The sequence below is a fragment of the Schistocerca gregaria genome, unplaced genomic scaffold (genome assembly GCF_023897955.1).
Source record: "Schistocerca gregaria isolate iqSchGreg1 unplaced genomic scaffold, iqSchGreg1.2 ptg000758l, whole genome shotgun sequence".
In the NCBI taxonomy this organism is placed as follows: Eukaryota; Metazoa; Arthropoda; class Insecta; order Orthoptera; family Acrididae; genus Schistocerca; species Schistocerca gregaria.
Window position 1 is genome coordinate 78,323 of NW_026062129.1, and position 20,509 is coordinate 98,831.

Here is a 20,509-nt window from a genome sequence, read left to right on the forward strand (position 1 = left end):
CAGGCCTCAGACTAATTGACCCCTGCCCTCATTGCCGCCGCCTGCCGGCCACGCTCGATGCCCGACCGACAATGACTTTCCTTTTCCGGTGGATGCGTCGTCCTGGTTGCGTACAAATGTTTTGTGTTCCCTTTGGACAGTCGTCATCATCGATTGTTACGGTGTGAATCCGCCTTATCTTTCCGTTTCCTCTTTCTGTTTTTGGCGTATAAATGGGAGGCATTTATCACATTTCGTTTTCACGTGAAAGAACAAAAAAAAAAGGTGCTGTTGGCTCCCTCTCTTCTTTTAAATTTTATGTCACTACACCTGCCAGCCCTCTTTCCATGAAAAACTCTCAGGTGCGACAAAGATGCTTCCACAAGCATTTTAAACTACTGTAAAAAAAAAAACAAAAAAAAAAAAGGTGCTGTTGGCTCTCTCTCTTCTTTTAAATTTCATGTCACTACACCTGGCAGCCCTCTTTTCATACTAACTCTCAGGTGCGACAAAGATGCTCCCACAAGCATTTTAAACTACTGTATTAAACGTAAGATGCGAAATTACAGTAATGAACTCAGTTTGAGCAAGAATGCGCGAAGGAAGGGTGGTAGGAACTCCTTGAAAGTAACGAAACACTGCGAATCGACAGATGTGCACTTGAAATGCGTCAGAGCCTACTGTTTTGTAGGAGCGCTAAATTCCAAAAAACTAAATAATTAAATAAAAAACTAAAAAAACAGAAAATCAACTGTTCTGGTACGATCACCGACGATAAGCAACATCGTTAGTATTCGGATCGGTGACCGCCTGGGTACTCTGGAAAAGAGGGCTGGCAGGGGTAGCCAAAAAATGAAGTCAGACAAAGTGTCTCTAGAAATAACAAGAGTATGACACGACAGGACTGTTCTGAAATACGCCAGGGCTTATAGTTTTGTAGCAGTGTACAAATGCAAATTTGTAAACAAAAACTTATCTTTCGCCGCTAGAAGAGATGGATGCTTTGTCGAACCGCCTGTGTCTTGTGTCCGTGTTTTCGCACCTTTCCACAGCATTGCACGGAACAGCACTGCTCTAGTAGCTCCGAACGGCCGCACACGGCGCCTCGCACACGCCGGTCAGTCCGGCGCCAGTCTCGCAGTTGTTTCTCGTGCTTGTGCTGTCATATGGACCACGACCCGAGCGGCAGCGAGCGGCAGTCGAGCAAAGTCGGGACAAGTCGGGACGGAAGGGGACAGCCGAGAATGCACCATGCGAATTACGCAAATATCTGGAAGCGCGACGCGTGTCAGGCAGGTGAGAACGCTTCCCTCGGTCCAGCAGGACACTGACACACCCCGCGCAGTCCACCCGCCGCCCGGCCGCGCGCAAGACCTGCGCTGGTTGACAATAACAAGGTGCGTCTCCCGCGAGTGTCGAGGAGGAAGGACGTGCTTTGCGTCAAATGTGCCACCGAAAATGGCGATTGCGTGTGTTGGAAGGAGAGGCGAAGCATTCTTCTGCCGTGCGGCTACAGTATAAGGACGCCAACGGCCATACCATGTTGAATACACCGGTTCTCGTCCGATCACCGAAGTTAAGCAACATCGGGCCCGGTTAGTACTTGGATGGGTGACCGCCTGGGAACACCGGGTGCTGTTGGCTCTCTCTCTTCTTTTAAATTTCATGTCACTACACCTGGCAGCCCTCTTTTCATACTAACTCTCAGGTGCGACAAAGATGCTCCCACAAGCATTTTAAACTACTGTATTAAACGTAAGATGCGAAATTACAGTAATGAACTCAGTTTGAGCAAGAATGCGCGAAGGAAGGGTGGTAGGAACTCCTTGAAAGTAACGAAACACTGCGAATCGACAGATGTGCACTTGAAATGCGTCAGAGCCTACTGTTTTGTAGGAGCGCTAAATTCCAAAAAACTAAATAATTAAATAAAAAACTAAAAAAACAGAAAATCAACTGTTCTGGTACGATCACCGACGATAAGCAACATCGTTAGTATTCGGATCGGTGACCGCCTGGGTACTCTGGAAAAGAGGGCTGGCAGGGGTAGCCAAAAAATGAAGTCAGACAAAGTGTCTCTAGAAATAACAAGAGTATGACACGACAGGACTGTTCTGAAATACGCCAGGGCTTATAGTTTTGTAGCAGTGTACAAATGCAAATTTGTAAACAAAAATTTATCTTTCGCCGCTAGAAGAAATGGATGCTTTGTCGAACCGCCTGTGTCTTGTGTCCGTGTTTTCGCACCTTTCCACGGCATTGCACGGAACAGCACTGCTCTAGTAGCTCCGAACGGCCGCACACGGCGCCTCGCACACGCCGGTCAGTCCGGCGCCAGTCTCGCAGTTGTTTCTCGTGCTTGTGCTGTCATATGGACCACGACCCGAGCGGCAGCGAGCGGCAGTCGAGCAAAGTCGGGACAAGTCGGGACGGAAGGGGACAGCCGAGAATGCACCATGCGAATTACGCAAATATCTGGAAGCGCGACGCGTGTCAGGCAGGTGAGAACGCTTCCCTCGGTCCAGCAGGACACTGACACACCCCGCGCAGTCCACCCGCCGCCCGGCCGCGCGCAAGACCTGCGCTGGTTGACAATAACAAGGTGCGTCTCCCGCGAGTGTCGAGGAGGAAGGACGTGCTTTGCGTCAAATGTGCCACCGAAAATGGCGATTGCGTGTGTTGGAAGGAGAGGCGAAGCATTCTTCTGCCGTGCGGCTACAGTATAAGGACGCCAACGGCCATACCATGTTGAATACACCGGTTCTCGTCCGATCACCGAAGTTAAGCAACATCGGGCCCGGTTAGTACTTGGATGGGTGACCGCCTGGGAACACCGGGTGCTGTTGGCTCTCTCTCTTCTTTTAAATTTCATGTCACTACACCTGGCAGCCCTCTTTTCATACTAACTCTCAGGTGCGACAAAGATGCTCCCACAAGCATTTTAAACTACTGTATTAAACGTAAGATGCGAAATTACAGTAATGAACTCAGTTTGAGCAAGAATGCGCGAAGGAAGGGTGGTAGGAACTCCTTGAAAGTAACGAAACACTGCGAATCGACAGATGTGCACTTGAAATGCGTCAGAGCCTACTGTTTTGTAGGAGCGCTAAATTCCAAAAAACTAAATAATTAAATAAAAAACTAAAAAAACAGAAAATCAACTGTTCTGGTACGATCACCGACGATAAGCAACATCGTTAGTATTCGGATCGGTGACCGCCTGGGTACTCTGGAAAAGAGGGCTGGCAGGGGTAGCCAAAAAATGAAGTCAGACAAAGTGTCTCTAGAAATAACAAGAGTATGACACGACAGGACTGTTCTGAAATACGCCAGGGCTTATAGTTTTGTAGCAGTGTACAAATGCAAATTTGTAAACAAAAATGTATCTTTCGCCGCTAGAAGAAATGGATGCTTTGTCGAACCGCCTGTGTCTTGTGTCCGTGTTTTCGCACCTTTCCACGGCATTGCACGGAACAGCACTGCTCTAGTAGCTCCGAACGGCCGCACACGGCGCCTCGCACACGCCGGTCAGTCCGGCGCCAGTCTCGCAGTTGTTTCTCGTGCTTGTGCTGTCATATGGACCACGACCCGAGCGGCAGCGAGCGGCAGTCGAGCAAAGTCGGGACAAGTCGGGACGGAAGGGGACAGCCGAGAATGCACCATGCGAATTACGCAAATATCTGGAAGCGCGACGCGTGTCAGGCAGGTGAGAACGCTTCCCTCGGTCCAGCAGGACACTGACACACCCCGCGCAGTCCACCCGCCGCCCGGCCGCGCGCAAGACCTGCGCTGGTTGACAATAACAAGGTGCGTCTCCCGCGAGTGTCGAGGAGGAAGGACGTGCTTTGCGTCAAATGTGCCACCGAAAATGGCGATTGCGTGTGTTGGAAGGAGAGGCGAAGCATTCTTCTGCCGTGCGGCTACAGTATAAGGACGCCAACGGCCATACCATGTTGAATACACCGGTTCTCGTCCGATCACCGAAGTTAAGCAACATCGGGCCCGGTTAGTACTTGGATGGGTGACCGCCTGGGAACACCGGGTGCTGTTGGCTCTCTCTCTTCTTTTAAATTTCATGTCACTACACCTGGCAGCCCTCTTTTCATACTAACTCTCAGGTGCGACAAAGATGCTCCCACAAGCATTTTAAACTACTGTATTAAACGTAAGATGCGAAATTACAGTAATGAACTCAGTTTGAGCAAGAATGCGCGAAGGAAGGGTGGTAGGAACTCCTTGAAAGTAACGAAACACTGCGAATCGACAGATGTGCACTTGAAATGCGTCAGAGCCTACTGTTTTGTAGGAGCGCTAAATTCCAAAAAACTAAATAATTAAATAAAAAACTAAAAAAACAGAAAATCAACTGTTCTGGTACGATCACCGACGATAAGCAACATCGTTAGTATTCGGATCGTTGACCGCCTGGGTACTCTGGAAAAGAGGGCTGGCAGGGGTAGCCAAAAAATGAAGTCAGACAAAGTGTCTCTAGAAATAACAAGAGTATGACACGACAGGACTGTTCTGAAATACGCCAGGGCTTATAGTTTTGTAGCAGTGTACAAATGCAAATTTGTAAACAAAAATTTATCTTTCGCCGCTAGAAGAGATGGATGCTTTGTCGAACCGCCTGTGTCTTGTGTCCGTGTTTTCGCACCTTTCCACGGCATTGCACGGAACAGCACTGCTCTAGTAGCTCCGAACGGCCGCACACGGCGCCTCGCACACGCCGGTCAGTCCGGCGCCAGTCTCGCAGTTGTTTCTCGTGCTTGTGCTGTCATATGGACCACGACCCGAGCGGCAGCGAGCGGCAGTCGAGCAAAGTCGGGACAAGTCGGGACGGAAGGGGACAGCCGAGAATGCACCATGCGAATTACGCAAATATCTGGAAGCGCGACGCGTGTCAGGCAGGTGAGAACGCTTCCCTCGGTCCAGCAGGACACTGACACACCCCGCGCAGTCCACCCGCCGCCCGGCCGCGCGCAAGACCTGCGCTGGTTGACAATAACAAGGTGCGTCTCCCGCGAGTGTCGAGGAGGAAGGACGTGCTTTGCGTCAAATGTGCCACCGAAAATGGCGATTGCGTGTGTTGGAAGGAGAGGCGAAGCATTCTTCTGCCGTGCGGCTACAGTATAAGGACGCCAACGGCCATACCATGTTGAATACACCGGTTCTCGTCCGATCACCGAAGTTAAGCAACATCGGGCCCGGTTAGTACTTGGATGGGTGACCGCCTGGGAACACCGGGTGCTGTTGGCTCTCTCTCTTCTTTTAAATTTCATGTCACTACACCTGGCAGCCCTCTTTTCATACTAACTCTCAGGTGCGACAAAGATGCTCCCACAAGCATTTTAAACTACTGTATTAAACGTAAGATGCGAAATTACAGTAATGAACTCAGTTTGAGCAAGAATGCGCGAAGGAAGGGTGGTAGGAACTCCTTGAAAGTAACGAAACACTGCGAATCGACAGATGTGCACTTGAAATGCGTCAGAGCCTACTGTTTTGTAGGAGCGCTAAATTCCAAAAAACTAAATAATTAAATAAAAAACTAAAAAAACAGAAAATCAACTGTTCTGGTACGATCACCGACGATAAGCAACATCGTTAGTATTCGGATCGGTGACCGCCTGGGTACTCTGGAAAAGAGGGCTGGCAGGGGTAGCCAAAAAATGAAGTCAGACAAAGTGTCTCTAGAAATAACAAGAGTATGACACGACAGGACTGTTCTGAAATACGCCAGGGCTTATAGTTTTGTAGCAGTGTACAAATGCAAATTTGTAAACAAAAATTTATCTTTCGCCGCTAGAAGAAATGGATGCTTTGTCGAACCGCCTGTGTCTTGTGTCCGTGTTTTCGCACCTTTCCACGGCATTGCACGGAACAGCACTGCTCTAGTAGCTCCGAACGGCCGCACACGGCGCCTCGCACACGCCGGTCAGTCCGGCGCCAGTCTCGCAGTTGTTTCTCGTGCTTGTGCTGTCATATGGACCACGACCCGAGCGGCAGCGAGCGGCAGTCGAGCAAAGTCGGGACAAGTCGGGACGGAAGGGGACAGCCGAGAATGCACCATGCGAATTACGCAAATATCTGGAAGCGCGACGCGTGTCAGGCAGGTGAGAACGCTTCCCTCGGTCCAGCAGGACACTGACACACCCCGCGCAGTCCACCCGCCGCCCGGCCGCGCGCAAGACCTGCGCTGGTTGACAATAACAAGGTGCGTCTCCCGCGAGTGTCGAGGAGGAAGGACGTGCTTCGCGTCAAATGTGCCACCGAAAATGGCGATTGCGTGTGTTGGAAGGGGAGGCGAAGCATTCTTCTGCCGTGCGGCTACAGTATAAGGACGCCAACGGCCATACCATGTTGAATACACCGGTTCTCGTCCGATCACCGAAGTTAAGCAACATCGGGCCCGGTTAGTACTTGGATGGGTGACCGCCTGGGAACACCGGGTGCTGTTGGCTCTCTCTCTTCTTTTAAATTTCATGTCACTACACCTGGCAGCCCTCTTTTCATACTAACTCTCAGGTGCGACAAAGATGCTCCCACAAGCATTTTAAACTACTGTATTAAACGTAAGATGCGAAATTACAGTAATGAACTCAGTTTGAGCAAGAATGCGCGAAGGAAGGGTGGTAGGAACTCCTTGAAAGTAACGAAACACTGCGAATCGACAGATGTGCACTTGAAATGCGTCAGAGCCTACTGTTTTGTAGGAGCGCTAAATTCCAAAAAACTAAATAATTAAATAAAAAACTAAAAAAACAGAAAATCAACTGTTCTGGTACGATCACCGACGATAAGCAACATCGTTAGTATTCGGATCGGTGACCGCCTGGGTACTCTGGAAAAGAGGGCTGGCAGGGGTAGCCAAAAAATGAAGTCAGACAAAGTGTCTCTAGAAATAACAAGAGTATGACACGACAGGACTGTTCTGAAATACGCCAGGGCTTATAGTTTTGTAGCAGTGTACAAATGCAAATTTGTAAACAAAAATTTATCTTTCGCCGCTAGAAGAAATGGATGCTTTGTCGAACCGCCTGTGTCTTGTGTCCGTGTTTTCGCACCTTTCCACGGCATTGCACGGAACAGCACTGCTCTAGTAGCTCCGAACGGCCGCACACGGCGCCTCGCACACGCCGGTCAGTCCGGCGCCAGTCTCGCAGTTGTTTCTCGTGCTTGTGCTGTCATATGGACCACGACCCGAGCGGCAGCGAGCGGCAGTCGAGCAAAGTCGGGACAAGTCGGGACGGAAGGGGACAGCCGAGAATGCACCATGCGAATTACGCAAATATCTGGAAGCGCGACGCGTGTCAGGCAGGTGAGAACGCTTCCCTCGGTCCAGCAGGACACTGACACACCCCGCGCAGTCCACCCGCCGCCCGGCCGCGCGCAAGACCTGCGCTGGTTGACAATAACAAGGTGCGTCTCCCGCGAGTGTCGAGGAGGAAGGACGTGCTTTGCGTCAAATGTGCCACCGAAAATGGCGATTGCGTGTGTTGGAAGGAGAGGCGAAGCATTCTTCTGCCGTGCGGCTACAGTATAAGGACGCCAACGGCCATACCATGTTGAATACACCGGTTCTCGTCCGATCACCGAAGTTAAGCAACATCGGGCCCGGTTAGTACTTGGATGGGTGACCGCCTGGGAACACCGGGTGCTGTTGGCTCTCTCTCTTCTTTTAAATTTCATGTCACTACACCTGGCAGCCCTCTTTTCATACTAACTCTCAGGTGCGACAAAGATGCTCCCACAAGCATTTTAAACTACTGTATTAAACGTAAGATGCGAAATTACAGTAATGAACTCAGTTTGAGCAAGAATGCGCGAAGGAAGGGTGGTAGGAACTCCTTGAAAGTAACGAAACACTGCGAATCGACAGATGTGCACTTGAAATGCGTCAGAGCCTACTGTTTTGTAGGAGCGCTAAATTCCAAAAAACTAAATAATTAAATAAAAAACTAAAAAAACAGAAAATCAACTGTTCTGGTACGATCACCGACGATAAGCAACATCGTTAGTATTCGGATCGGTGACCGCCTGGGTACTCTGGAAAAGAGGGCTGGCAGGGGTAGCCAAAAAATGAAGTCAGACAAAGTGTCTCTAGAAATAACAAGAGTATGACACGACAGGACTGTTCTGAAATACGCCAGGGCTTATAGTTTTGTAGCAGTGTACAAATGCAAATTTGTAAACAAAAATTTATCTTTCGCCGCTAGAAGAAATGGATGCTTTGTCGAACCGCCTGTGTCTTGTGTCCGTGTTTTCGCACCTTTCCACGGCATTGCACGGAACAGCACTGCTCTAGTAGCTCCGAACGGCCGCACACGGCGCCTCGCACACGCCGGTCAGTCCGGCGCCAGTCTCGCAGTTGTTTCTCGTGCTTGTGCTGTCATATGGACCACGACCCGAGCGGCAGCGAGCGGCAGTCGAGCAAAGTCGGGACAAGTCGGGACGGAAGGGGACAGCCGAGAATGCACCATGCGAATTACGCAAATATCTGGAAGCGCGACGCGTGTCAGGCAGGTGAGAACGCTTCCCTCGGTCCAGCAGGACACTGACACACCCCGCGCAGTCCACCCGCCGCCCGGCCGCGCGCAAGACCTGCGCTGGTTGACAATAACAAGGTGCGTCTCCCGCGAGTGTCGAGGAGGAAGGACGTGCTTCGCGTCAAATGTGCCACCGAAAATGGCGATTGCGTGTGTTGGAAGGGGAGGCGAAGCATTCTTCTGCCGTGCGGCTACAGTATAAGGACGCCAACGGCCATACCATGTTGAATACACCGGTTCTCGTCCGATCACCGAAGTTAAGCAACATCGGGCCCGGTTAGTACTTGGATGGGTGACCGCCTGGGAACACCGGGTGCTGTTGGCTCTCTCTCTTCTTTTAAATTTCATGTCACTACACCTGGCAGCCCTCTTTTCATACTAACTCTCAGGTGCGACAAAGATGCTCCCACAAGCATTTTAAACTACTGTATTAAACGTAAGATGCGAAATTACAGTAATGAACTCAGTTTGAGCAAGAATGCGCGAAGGAAGGGTGGTAGGAACTCCTTGAAAGTAACGAAACACTGCGAATCGACAGATGTGCACTTGAAATGCGTCAGAGCCTACTGTTTTGTAGGAGCGCTAAATTCCAAAAAACTAAATAATTAAATAAAAAACTAAAAAAACAGAAAATCAACTGTTCTGGTACGATCACCGACGATAAGCAACATCGTTAGTATTCGGATCGGTGACCGCCTGGGTACTCTGGAAAAGAGGGCTGGCAGGGGTAGCCAAAAAATGAAGTCAGACAAAGTGTCTCTAGAAATAACAAGAGTATGACACGACAGGACTGTTCTGAAATACGCCAGGGCTTATAGTTTTGTAGCAGTGTACAAATGCAAATTTGTAAACAAAAATTTATCTTTCGCCGCTAGAAGAAATGGATGCTTTGTCGAACCGCCTGTGTCTTGTGTCCGTGTTTTCGCACCTTTCCACGGCATTGCACGGAACAGCACTGCTCTAGTAGCTCCGAACGGCCGCACACGGCGCCTCGCACACGCCGGTCAGTCCGGCGCCAGTCTCGCAGTTGTTTCTCGTGCTTGTGCTGTCATATGGACCACGACCCGAGCGGCAGCGAGCGGCAGTCGAGCAAAGTCGGGACAAGTCGGGACGGAAGGGGACAGCCGAGAATGCACCATGCGAATTACGCAAATATCTGGAAGCGCGACGCGTGTCAGGCAGGTGAGAACGCTTCCCTCGGTCCAGCAGGACACTGACACACCCCGCGCAGTCCACCCGCCGCCCGGCCGCGCGCAAGACCTGCGCTGGTTGACAATAACAAGGTGCGTCTCCCGCGAGTGTCGAGGAGGAAGGACGTGCTTTGCGTCAAATGTGCCACCGAAAATGGCGATTGCGTGTGTTGGAAGGAGAGGCGAAGCATTCTTCTGCCGTGCGGCTACAGTATAAGGACGCCAACGGCCATACCATGTTGAATACACCGGTTCTCGTCCGATCACCGAAGTTAAGCAACATCGGGCCCGGTTAGTACTTGGATGGGTGACCGCCTGGGAACACCGGGTGCTGTTGGCTCTCTCTCTTCTTTTAAATTTCATGTCACTACACCTGGCAGCCCTCTTTTCATACTAACTCTCAGGTGCGACAAAGATGCTCCCACAAGCATTTTAAACTACTGTATTAAACGTAAGATGCGAAATTACAGTAATGAACTCAGTTTGAGCAAGAATGCGCGAAGGAAGGGTGGTAGGAACTCCTTGAAAGTAACGAAACACTGCGAATCGACAGATGTGCACTTGAAATGCGTCAGAGCCTACTGTTTTGTAGGAGCGCTAAATTCCAAAAAACTAAATAATTAAATAAAAAACTAAAAAAACAGAAAATCAACTGTTCTGGTACGATCACCGACGATAAGCAACATCGTTAGTATTCGGATCGGTGACCGCCTGGGTACTCTGGAAAAGAGGGCTGGCAGGGGTAGCCAAAAAATGAAGTCAGACAAAGTGTCTCTAGAAATAACAAGAGTATGACACGACAGGACTGTTCTGAAATACGCCAGGGCTTATAGTTTTGTAGCAGTGTACAAATGCAAATTTGTAAACAAAAATTTATCTTTCGCCGCTAGAAGAAATGGATGCTTTGTCGAACCGCCTGTGTCTTGTGTCCGTGTTTTCGCACCTTTCCACGGCATTGCACGGAACAGCACTGCTCTAGTAGCTCCGAACGGCCGCACACGGCGCCTCGCACACGCCGGTCAGTCCGGCGCCAGTCTCGCAGTTGTTTCTCGTGCTTGTGCTGTCATATGGACCACGACCCGAGCGGCAGCGAGCGGCAGTCGAGCAAAGTCGGGACAAGTCGGGACGGAAGGGGACAGCCGAGAATGCACCATGCGAATTACGCAAATATCTGGAAGCGCGACGCGTGTCAGGCAGGTGAGAACGCTTCCCTCGGTCCAGCAGGACACTGACACACCCCGCGCAGTCCACCCGCCGCCCGGCCGCGCGCAAGACCTGCGCTGGTTGACAATAACAAGGTGCGTCTCCCGCGAGTGTCGAGGAGGAAGGACGTGCTTTGCGTCAAATGTGCCACCGAAAATGGCGATTGCGTGTGTTGGAAGGAGAGGCGAAGCATTCTTCTGCCGTGCGGCTACAGTATAAGGACGCCAACGGCCATACCATGTTGAATACACCGGTTCTCGTCCGATCACCGAAGTTAAGCAACATCGGGCCCGGTTAGTACTTGGATGGGTGACCGCCTGGGAACACCGGGTGCTGTTGGCTCTCTCTCTTCTTTTAAATTTCATGTCACTACACCTGGCAGCCCTCTTTTCATACTAACTCTCAGGTGCGACAAAGATGCTCCCACAAGCATTTTAAACTACTGTATTAAACGTAAGATGCGAAATTACAGTAATGAACTCAGTTTGAGCAAGAATGCGCGAAGGAAGGGTGGTAGGAACTCCTTGAAAGTAACGAAACACTGCGAATCGACAGATGTGCACTTGAAATGCGTCAGAGCCTACTGTTTTGTAGGAGCGCTAAATTCCAAAAAACTAAATAATTAAATAAAAAACTAAAAAAACAGAAAATCAACTGTTCTGGTACGATCACCGACGATAAGCAACATCGTTAGTATTCGGATCGGTGACCGCCTGGGTACTCTGGAAAAGAGGGCTGGCAGGGGTAGCCAAAAAATGAAGTCAGACAAAGTGTCTCTAGAAATAACAAGAGTATGACACGACAGGACTGTTCTGAAATACGCCAGGGCTTATAGTTTTGTAGCAGTGTACAAATGCAAATTTGTAAACAAAAATTTATCTTTCGCCGCTAGAAGAAATGGATGCTTTGTCGAACCACCTGTGTCTTGTGTCCGTGTTTTCGCACCTTTCCACGGCATTGCACGGAACAGCACTGCTCTAGTAGCTCCGAACGGCCGCACACGGCGCCTCGCACACGCCGGTCAGTCCGGCGCCAGTCTCGCAGTTGTTTCTCGTGCTTGTGCTGTCATATGGACCACGACCCGAGCGGCAGCGAGCGGCAGTCGAGCAAAGTCGGGACAAGTCGGGACGGAAGGGGACAGCCGAGAATGCACCATGCGAATTACGCAAATATCTGGAAGCGCGACGCGTGTCAGGCAGGTGAGAACGCTTCCCTCGGTCCAGCAGGACACTGACACACCCCGCGCAGTCCACCCGCCGCCCGGCCGCGCGCAAGACCTGCGCTGGTTGACAATAACAAGGTGCGTCTCCCGCGAGTGTCGAGGAGGAAGGACGTGCTTTGCGTCAAATGTGCCACCGAAAATGGCGATTGCGTGTGTTGGAAGGAGAGGCGAAGCATTCTTCTGCCGTGCGGCTACAGTATAAGGACGCCAACGGCCATACCATGTTGAATACACCGGTTCTCGTCCGATCACCGAAGTTAAGCAACATCGGGCCCGGTTAGTACTTGGATGGGTGACCGCCTGGGAACACCGGGTGCTGTTGGCTCTCTCTCTTCTTTTAAATTTCATGTCACTACACCTGGCAGCCCTCTTTTCATACTAACTCTCAGGTGCGACAAAGATGCTCCCACAAGCATTTTAAACTACTGTATTAAACGTAAGATGCGAAATTACAGTAATGAACTCAGTTTGAGCAAGAATGCGCGAAGGAAGGGTGGTAGGAACTCCTTGAAAGTAACGAAACACTGCGAATCGACAGATGTGCACTTGAAATGCGTCAGAGCCTACTGTTTTGTAGGAGCGCTAAATTCCAAAAAACTAAATAATTAAATAAAAAACTAAAAAAACAGAAAATCAACTGTTCTGGTACGATCACCGACGATAAGCAACATCGTTAGTATTCGGATCGGTGACCGCCTGGGTACTCTGGAAAAGAGGGCTGGCAGGGGTAGCCAAAAAATGAAGTCAGACAAAGTGTCTCTAGAAATAACAAGAGTATGACACGACAGGACTGTTCTGAAATACGCCAGGGCTTATAGTTTTGTAGCAGTGTACAAATGCAAATTTGTAAACAAAAATTTATCTTTCGCCGCTAGAAGAAATGGATGCTTTGTCGAACCGCCTGTGTCTTGTGTCCGTGTTTTCGCACCTTTCCACGGCATTGCACGGAACAGCACTGCTCTAGTAGCTCCGAACGGCCGCACACGGCGCCTCGCACACGCCGGTCAGTCCGGCGCCAGTCTCGCAGTTGTTTCTCGTGCTTGTGCTGTCATATGGACCACGACCCGAGCGGCAGCGAGCGGCAGTCGAGCAAAGTCGGGACAAGTCGGGACGGAAGGGGACAGCCGAGAATGCACCATGCGAATTACGCAAATATCTGGAAGCGCGACGCGTGTCAGGCAGGTGAGAACGCTTCCCTCGGTCCAGCAGGACACTGACACACCCCGCGCAGTCCACCCGCCGCCCGGCCGCGCGCAAGACCTGCGCTGGTTGACAATAACAAGGTGCGTCTCCCGCGAGTGTCGAGGAGGAAGGACGTGCTTCGCGTCAAATGTGCCACCGAAAATGGCGATTGCGTGTGTTGGAAGGAGAGGCGAAGCATTCTTCTGCCGTGCGGCTACAGTATAAGGACGCCAACGGCCATACCATGTTGAATACACCGGTTCTCGTCCGATCACCGAAGTTAAGCAACATCGGGCCCGGTTAGTACTTGGATGGGTGACCGCCTGGAAACACCGGGTGCTGTTGGCTCTCTCTCTTCTTTTAAATTTCATGTCACTACACCTGGCAGCCCTCTTTTCATACTAACTCTCAGGTGCGACAAAGATGCTCCCACAAGCATTTTAAACTACTGTATTAAACGTAAGATGCGAAATTACAGTAATGAACTCAGTTTGAGCAAGAATGCGCGAAGGAAGGGTGGTAGGAACTCCTTGAAAGTAACGAAACACTGCGAATCGACAGATGTGCACTTGAAATGCGTCAGAGCCTACTGTTTTGTAGGAGCGCTAAATTCCAAAAAACTAAATAATTAAATAAAAAACTAAAAAAACAGAAAATCAACTGTTCTGGTACGATCACCGACGATAAGCAACATCGTTAGTATTCGGATCGGTGACCGCCTGGGTACTCTGGAAAAGAGGGCTGGCAGGGGTAGCCAAAAAATGAAGTCAGACAAAGTGTCTCTAGAAATAACAAGAGTATGACACGACAGGACTGTTCTGAAATACGCCAGGGCTTATAGTTTTGTAGCAGTGTACAAATGCAAATTTGTAAACAAAAATTTATCTTTCGCCGCTAGAAGAAATGGATGCTTTGTCGAACCGCCTGTGTCTTGTGTCCGTGTTTTCGCACCTTTCCACGGCATTGCACGGAACAGCACTGCTCTAGTAGCTCCGAACGGCCGCACACGGCGCCTCGCACACGCCGGTCAGTCCGGCGCCAGTCTCGCAGTTGTTTCTCGTGCTTGTGCTGTCATATGGACCACGACCCGAGCGGCAGCGAGCGGCAGTCGAGCAAAGTCGGGACAAGTCGGGACGGAAGGGGACAGCCGAGAATGCACCATGCGAATTACGCAAATATCTGGAAGCGCGACGCGTGTCAGGCAGGTGAGAACGCTTCCCTCGGTCCAGCAGGACACTGACACACCCCGCGCAGTCCACCCGCCGCCCGGCCGCGCGCAAGACCTGCGCTGGTTGACAATAACAAGGTGCGTCTCCCGCGAGTGTCGAGGAGGAAGGACGTGCTTCGCGTCAAATGTGCCACCGAAAATGGCGATTGCGTGTGTTGGAAGGAGAGGCGAAGCATTCTTCTGCCGTGCGGCTACAGTATAAGGACGCCAACGGCCATACCATGTTGAATACACCGGTTCTCGTCCGATCACCGAAGTTAAGCAACATCGGGCCCGGTTAGTACTTGGATGGGTGACCGCCTGGGAACACCGGGTGCTGTTGGCTCTCTCTCTTCTTTTAAATTTCATGTCACTACACCTGGCAGCCCTCTTTTCATACTAACTCTCAGGTGCGACAAAGATGCTCCCACAAGCATTTTAAACTACTGTATTAAACGTAAGATGCGAAATTACAGTAATGAACTCAGTTTGAGCAAGAATGCGCGAAGGAAGGGTGGTAGGAACTCCTTGAAAGTAACGAAACACTGCGAATCGACAGATGTGCACTTGAAATGCGTCAGAGCCTACTGTTTTGTAGGAGCGCTAAATTCCAAAAAACTAAATAATTAAATAAAAAACTAAAAAAACAGAAAATCAACTGTTCTGGTACGATCACCGACGATAAGCAACATCGTTAGTATTCGGATCGGTGACCGCCTGGGTACTCTGGAAAAGAGGGCTGGCAGGGGTAGCCAAAAAATGAAGTCAGACAAAGTGTCTCTAGAAATAACAAGAGTATGACACGACAGGACTGTTCTGAAATACGCCAGGGCTTATAGTTTTGTAGCAGTGTACAAATGCAAATTTGTAAACAAAAATTTATCTTTCGCCGCTAGAAGAAATGGATGCTTTGTCGAACCGCCTGTGTCTTGTGTCCGTGTTTTCGCACCTTTCCACGGCATTGCACGGAACAGCACTGCTCTAGTAGCTCCGAACGGCCGCACACGGCGCCTCGCACACGCCGGTCAGTCCGGCGCCAGTCTCGCAGTTGTTTCTCGTGCTTGTGCTGTCATATGGACCACGACCCGAGCGGCAGCGAGCGGCAGTCGAGCAAAGTCGGGACAAGTCGGGACGGAAGGGGACAGCCGAGAATGCACCATGCGAATTACGCAAATATCTGGAAGCGCGACGCGTGTCAGGCAGGTGAGAACGCTTCCCTCGGTCCAGCAGGACACTGACACACCCCGCGCAGTCCACCCGCCGCCCGGCCGCGCGCAAGACCTGCGCTGGTTGACAATAACAAGGTGCGTCTCCCGCGAGTGTCGAGGAGGAAGGACGTGCTTCGCGTCAAATGTGCCACCGAAAATGGCGATTGCGTGTGTTGGAAGGAGAGGCGAATAATTCTTCTGCCGTGCGGCTACAGTATAAGGACGCCAACGGCCATACCATGTTGAATACACCGGTTCTCGTCCGATCACCGAAGTTAAGCAACATCGGGCCCGGTTAGTACTTGGATGGGTGACCGCCTGGGAACACCGGGTGCTGTTGGCTCTCTCTCTTCTTTTAAATTTCATGTCACTACACCTGGCAGCCCTCTTTTCATACTAACTCTCAGGTGCGACAAAGATGCTCCCACAAGCATTTTAAACTACTGTATTAAACGTAAGATGCGAAATTACAGTAATGAACTCAGTTTGAGCAAGAATGCGCGAAGGAAGGGTGGTAGGAACTCCTTGAAAGTAACGAAACACTGCGAATCGACAGATGTGCACTTGAAATGCGTCAGAGCCTACTGTTTTGTAGGAGCGCTAAATTCCAAAAAACTAAATAATTAAATAAAAAACTAAAAAAACAGAAAATCAACTGTTCTGGTACGATCACCGACGATAAGCAACATCGTTAGTATTCGGATCGGTGACCGCCTGGGTACTCTGGAAAAGAGGGCTGGCAGGGGTAGCCAAAAAATGAAGTCAGACAAAGTGTCTCTAGAAATAACAAGAGTATGACACGACAGGACTGTTCTGAAATACGCCAGGGCTTATAGTTTTGTAGCAGTGTACAAATGCAAATTTGTAAACAAAAATTTATCTTTCGCCGCTAGAAGAAATGGATGCTTTGTCGAACCGCCTGTGTCTTGTGTCCGTGTTTTCGCACCTTTCCACGGCATTGCACGGAACAGCACTGCTCTAGTAGCTCCGAACGGCCGCACACGGCGCCTCGCACACGCCGGTCAGTCCGGCGCCAGTCTCGCAGTTGTTTCTCGTGCTTGTGCTGTCATATGGACCACGACCCGAGCGGCAGCGAGCGGCAGTCGAGCAAAGTCGGGACAAGTCGGGACGGAAGGGGACAGCCGAGAATGCACCATGCGAATTACGCAAATATCTGGAAGCGCGACGCGTGTCAGGCAGGTGAGAACGCTTCCCTCGGTCCAGCAGGACACTGACACACCCCGCGCAGTCCACCCGCCGCCCGGCCGCGCGCAAGACCTGCGCTGGTTGACAATAACAAGGTGCGTCTCCCGCGAGTGTCGAGGAGGAAGGACGTGCTTCGCGTCAAATGTGCCACCGAAAATGGCGATTGCGTGTGTTGGAAGGAGAGGCGAAGCATTCTTCTGCCGTGCGGCTACAGTATAAGGACGCCAACGGCCATACCATGTTGAATACACCGGTTCTCGTCCGATCACCGAAGTTAAGCAACATCGGGCCCGGTTAGTACTTGGATGGGTGACCGCCTGGGAACACCGGGTGCTGTTGGCTCTCTCTCTTCTTTTAAATTTCATGTCACTACACCTGGCAGCCCTCTTTTCATACTAACTCTCAGGTGCGACAAAGATGCTCCCACAAGCATTTTAAACTACTGTATTAAACGTAAGATGCGAAATTACAGTAATGAACTCAGTTTGAGCAAGAATGCGCGAAGGAAGGGTGGTAGGAACTCCTTGAAAGTAACGAAACACTGCGAATCGACAGATGTGCACTTGAAATGCGTCAGAGCCTACTGTTTTGTAGGAGCGCTAAATTCCAAAAAACTAAATAATTAAATAAAAAACTAAAAAAACAGAAAATCAACTGTTCTGGTACGATCACCGACGATAAGCAACATCGTTAGTATTCGGATCGGTGACCGCCTGGGTACTCTGGAAAAGAGGGCTGGCAGGGGTAGCCAAAAAATGAAGTCAGACAAAGTGTCTCTAGAAATAACAAGAGTATGACACGACAGGACTGTTCTGAAATACGCCAGGGCTTATAGTTTTGTAGCAGTGTACAAATGCAAATTTGTAAACAAAAATTTATCTTTCGCCGCTAGAAGAAATGGATGCTTTGTCGAACCGCCTGTGTCTTGTGTCCGTGTTTTCGCACCTTTCCACGGCATTGCACGGAACAGCACTGCTCTAGTAGCTCCGAACGGCCGCACACGGCGCCTCGCACACGCCGGTCAGTCCGGCGCCAGTCTCGCAGTTGTTTCTCGTGCTTGTGCTGTCATATGGACCACGACCCGAGCGGCAGCGAGCGGCAGTCGAGCAAAGTCGGGACAAGTCGGGACGGAAGGGGACAGCCGAGAATGCACCATGCGAATTACGCAAATATCTGGAAGCGCGACGCGTGTCAGGCAGGTGAGAACGCTTCCCTCGGTCCAGCAGGACACTGACACACCCCGCGCAGTCCACCCGCCGCCCGGCCGCGCGCAAGACCTGCGCTGGTTGACAATAACAAGGTGCGTCTCCCGCGAGTGTCGAGGAGGAAGGACGTGCTTCGCGTCAAATGTGCCACCGAAAATGGCGATTGCGTGTGTTGGAAGGAGAGGCGAATAATTCTTCTGCCGTGCGGCTACAGTATAAGGACGCCAACGGCCATACCATGTTGAATACACCGGTTCTCGTCCGATCACCGAAGTTAAGCAACATCGGGCCCGGTTAGTACTTGGATGGGTGACCGCCTGGGAACACCGGGTGCTGTTGGCTCTCTCTCTTCTTTTAAATTTCATGTCACTACACCTGGCAGCCCTCTTTTCATACTAACTCTCAGGTGCGACAAAGATGCTCCCACAAGCATTTTAAACTACTGTATTAAACGTAAGATGCGAAATTACAGTAATGAACTCAGTTTGAGCAAGAATGCGCGAAGGAAGGGTGGTAGGAACTCCTTGAAAGTAACGAAACACTGCGAATCGACAGATGTGCACTTGAAATGCGTCAGAGCCTACTGTTTTGTAGGAGCGCTAAATTCCAAAAAACTAAATAATTAAATAAAAAACTAAAAAAACAGAAAATCAACTGTTCTGGTACGATCACCGACGATAAGCAACATCGTTAGTATTCGGATCGGTGACCGCCTGGGTACTCTGGAAAAGAGGGCTGGCAGGGGTAGCCAAAAAATGAAGTCAGACAAAGTGTCTCTAGAAATAACAAGAGTATGACACGACAGGACTGTTCTGAAATACGCCAGGGCTTATAGTTTTGTAGCAGTGTACAAATGCAAATTTGTAAACAAAAATTTATCTTTCGCCGCTAGAAGAAATGGATGCTTTGTCGAACCGCCTGTGTCTTGTGTCCGTGTTTTCGCACCTTTCCACGGCATTGCACGGAACAGCACTGCTCTAGTAGCTCCGAACGGCCGCACACGGCGCCTCGCACACGCCGGTCAGTCCGGCGCCAGTCTCGCAGTTGTTTCTCGTGCTTGTGCTGTCATATGGACCACGACCCGAGCGGCAGCGAGCGGCAGTCGAGCAAAGTCGGGACAAGTCGGGACGGAAGGGGACAGCCGAGAATGCACCATGCGAATTACGCAAATATCTGGAAGCGCGACGCGTGTCAGGCAGGTGAGAACGCTTCCCTCGGTCCAGCAGGACACTGACACACCCCGCGCAGTCCACCCGCCGCCCGGCCGCGCGCAAGACCTGCGCTGGTTGACAATAACAAGGTGCGTCTCCCGCGAGTGTCGAGGAGGAAGGACGTGCTTTGCGTCAAATGTGCCACCGAAAATGGCGATTGCGTGTGTTGGAAGGAGAGGCGAAGCATTCTTCTGCCGTGCGGCTACAGTATAAGGACGCCAACGGCCATACCATGTTGAATACACCGGTTCTCGTCCGATCACCGAAGTTAAGCAACATCGGGCCCGGTTAGTACTTGGATGGGTGACCGCCTGGGAACACCGGGTGCTGTTGGCTCTCTCTCTTCTTTTAAATTTCATGTCACTACACCTGGCAGCCCTCTTTTCATACTAACTCTCAGGTGCGACAAAGATGCTCCCACAAGCATTTTAAACTACTGTATTAAACGTAAGATGCGAAATTACAGTAATGAACTCAGTTTGAGCAAGAATGCGCGAAGGAAGGGTGGTAGGAACTCCTTGAAAGTAACGAAACACTGCGAATCGACAGATGTGCACTTGAAATGCGTCAGAGCCTACTGTTTTGTAGGAGCGCTAAATTCCAAAAAACTAAATAATTAAATAAAAAACTAAAAAAACAGAAAATCAACTGTTCTGGTACGATCACCGACGATAAGCAACATCGTTAGTATTCGGATCGGTGACCGCCTGGGTACTCTGGAAAAGAGGGCTGGCAGGGGTAGCCAAAAAATGAAGTCAGACAAAGTGTCTCTAGAAATAACAAGAGTATGACACGACAGGACTGTTCTGAAATACGCCAGGGCTTATAGTTTTGTAGCAGTGTACAAATGCAAATTTGTAAACAAAAATTTATCTTTCGCCGCTAGAAGAAATGGATGCTTTGTCGAACCGCCTGTGTCTTGTGTCCGTGTTTTCGCACCTTTCCACGGCATTGCACGGAACAGCACTGCTCTAGTAGCTCCGAACGGCCGCACACGGCGCCTCGCACACGCCGGTCAGTCCGGCGCCAGTCTCGCAGTTGTTTCTCGTGCTTGTGCTGTCATATGGACCACGACCCGAGCGGCAGCGAGCGGCAGTCGAGCAAAGTCGGGACAAGTCGGGACGGAAGGGGACAGCCGAGAATGCAC

The 20,509-nt window shown here is 50.5% G+C and overlaps 16 non-coding genes across 16 annotated transcripts; all 16 read left to right on the plus strand.

Annotated features, from left to right (window-relative positions):
• The first annotated feature begins 1,504 nt into the window (after positions 1-1,504).
• Positions 1,505-1,623, plus strand: LOC126321637 (5S ribosomal RNA). Its single transcript, XR_007558401.1, has one exon. It is a non-coding gene; the product is annotated as a 5S ribosomal RNA (ribosomal RNA).
• A 1,086-nt stretch (positions 1,624-2,709) lies between these two features.
• Positions 2,710-2,828, plus strand: LOC126321638 (5S ribosomal RNA). Its single transcript, XR_007558402.1, has one exon. It is a non-coding gene; the product is annotated as a 5S ribosomal RNA (ribosomal RNA).
• Positions 2,829-3,914: 1,086 nt separating this feature from the next.
• On the plus strand, positions 3,915-4,033 carry LOC126321640 (5S ribosomal RNA). The gene has a single exon (XR_007558404.1). It is a non-coding gene; the product is annotated as a 5S ribosomal RNA (ribosomal RNA).
• A 1,086-nt stretch (positions 4,034-5,119) lies between these two features.
• On the plus strand, positions 5,120-5,238 carry LOC126321641 (5S ribosomal RNA). The gene has a single exon (XR_007558405.1). It is a non-coding gene; the product is annotated as a 5S ribosomal RNA (ribosomal RNA).
• A 1,086-nt stretch (positions 5,239-6,324) lies between these two features.
• LOC126321642 (5S ribosomal RNA) lies at positions 6,325-6,443 on the plus strand. The gene has a single exon (XR_007558406.1). It is a non-coding gene; the product is annotated as a 5S ribosomal RNA (ribosomal RNA).
• A 1,086-nt stretch (positions 6,444-7,529) lies between these two features.
• Positions 7,530-7,648, plus strand: LOC126321643 (5S ribosomal RNA). The gene has a single exon (XR_007558407.1). It is a non-coding gene; the product is annotated as a 5S ribosomal RNA (ribosomal RNA).
• A 1,086-nt stretch (positions 7,649-8,734) lies between these two features.
• Positions 8,735-8,853, plus strand: LOC126321644 (5S ribosomal RNA). The gene has a single exon (XR_007558408.1). It is a non-coding gene; the product is annotated as a 5S ribosomal RNA (ribosomal RNA).
• Positions 8,854-9,939: 1,086 nt separating this feature from the next.
• Positions 9,940-10,058, plus strand: LOC126321645 (5S ribosomal RNA). The gene has a single exon (XR_007558409.1). It is a non-coding gene; the product is annotated as a 5S ribosomal RNA (ribosomal RNA).
• A 1,086-nt stretch (positions 10,059-11,144) lies between these two features.
• LOC126321646 (5S ribosomal RNA) lies at positions 11,145-11,263 on the plus strand. Its single transcript, XR_007558410.1, has one exon. It is a non-coding gene; the product is annotated as a 5S ribosomal RNA (ribosomal RNA).
• A 1,086-nt stretch (positions 11,264-12,349) lies between these two features.
• On the plus strand, positions 12,350-12,468 carry LOC126321647 (5S ribosomal RNA). The gene has a single exon (XR_007558411.1). It is a non-coding gene; the product is annotated as a 5S ribosomal RNA (ribosomal RNA).
• A 1,086-nt stretch (positions 12,469-13,554) lies between these two features.
• Positions 13,555-13,673, plus strand: LOC126321689 (5S ribosomal RNA). Its single transcript, XR_007558452.1, has one exon. It is a non-coding gene; the product is annotated as a 5S ribosomal RNA (ribosomal RNA).
• A 1,086-nt stretch (positions 13,674-14,759) lies between these two features.
• On the plus strand, positions 14,760-14,878 carry LOC126321648 (5S ribosomal RNA). Its single transcript, XR_007558412.1, has one exon. It is a non-coding gene; the product is annotated as a 5S ribosomal RNA (ribosomal RNA).
• Positions 14,879-15,964: 1,086 nt separating this feature from the next.
• On the plus strand, positions 15,965-16,083 carry LOC126321649 (5S ribosomal RNA). The gene has a single exon (XR_007558413.1). It is a non-coding gene; the product is annotated as a 5S ribosomal RNA (ribosomal RNA).
• Positions 16,084-17,169: 1,086 nt separating this feature from the next.
• LOC126321651 (5S ribosomal RNA) lies at positions 17,170-17,288 on the plus strand. Its single transcript, XR_007558415.1, has one exon. It is a non-coding gene; the product is annotated as a 5S ribosomal RNA (ribosomal RNA).
• Positions 17,289-18,374: 1,086 nt separating this feature from the next.
• Positions 18,375-18,493, plus strand: LOC126321652 (5S ribosomal RNA). The gene has a single exon (XR_007558416.1). It is a non-coding gene; the product is annotated as a 5S ribosomal RNA (ribosomal RNA).
• Positions 18,494-19,579: 1,086 nt separating this feature from the next.
• On the plus strand, positions 19,580-19,698 carry LOC126321653 (5S ribosomal RNA). The gene has a single exon (XR_007558417.1). It is a non-coding gene; the product is annotated as a 5S ribosomal RNA (ribosomal RNA).
• The last annotated feature ends 811 nt before the right edge of the window (positions 19,699-20,509 follow it).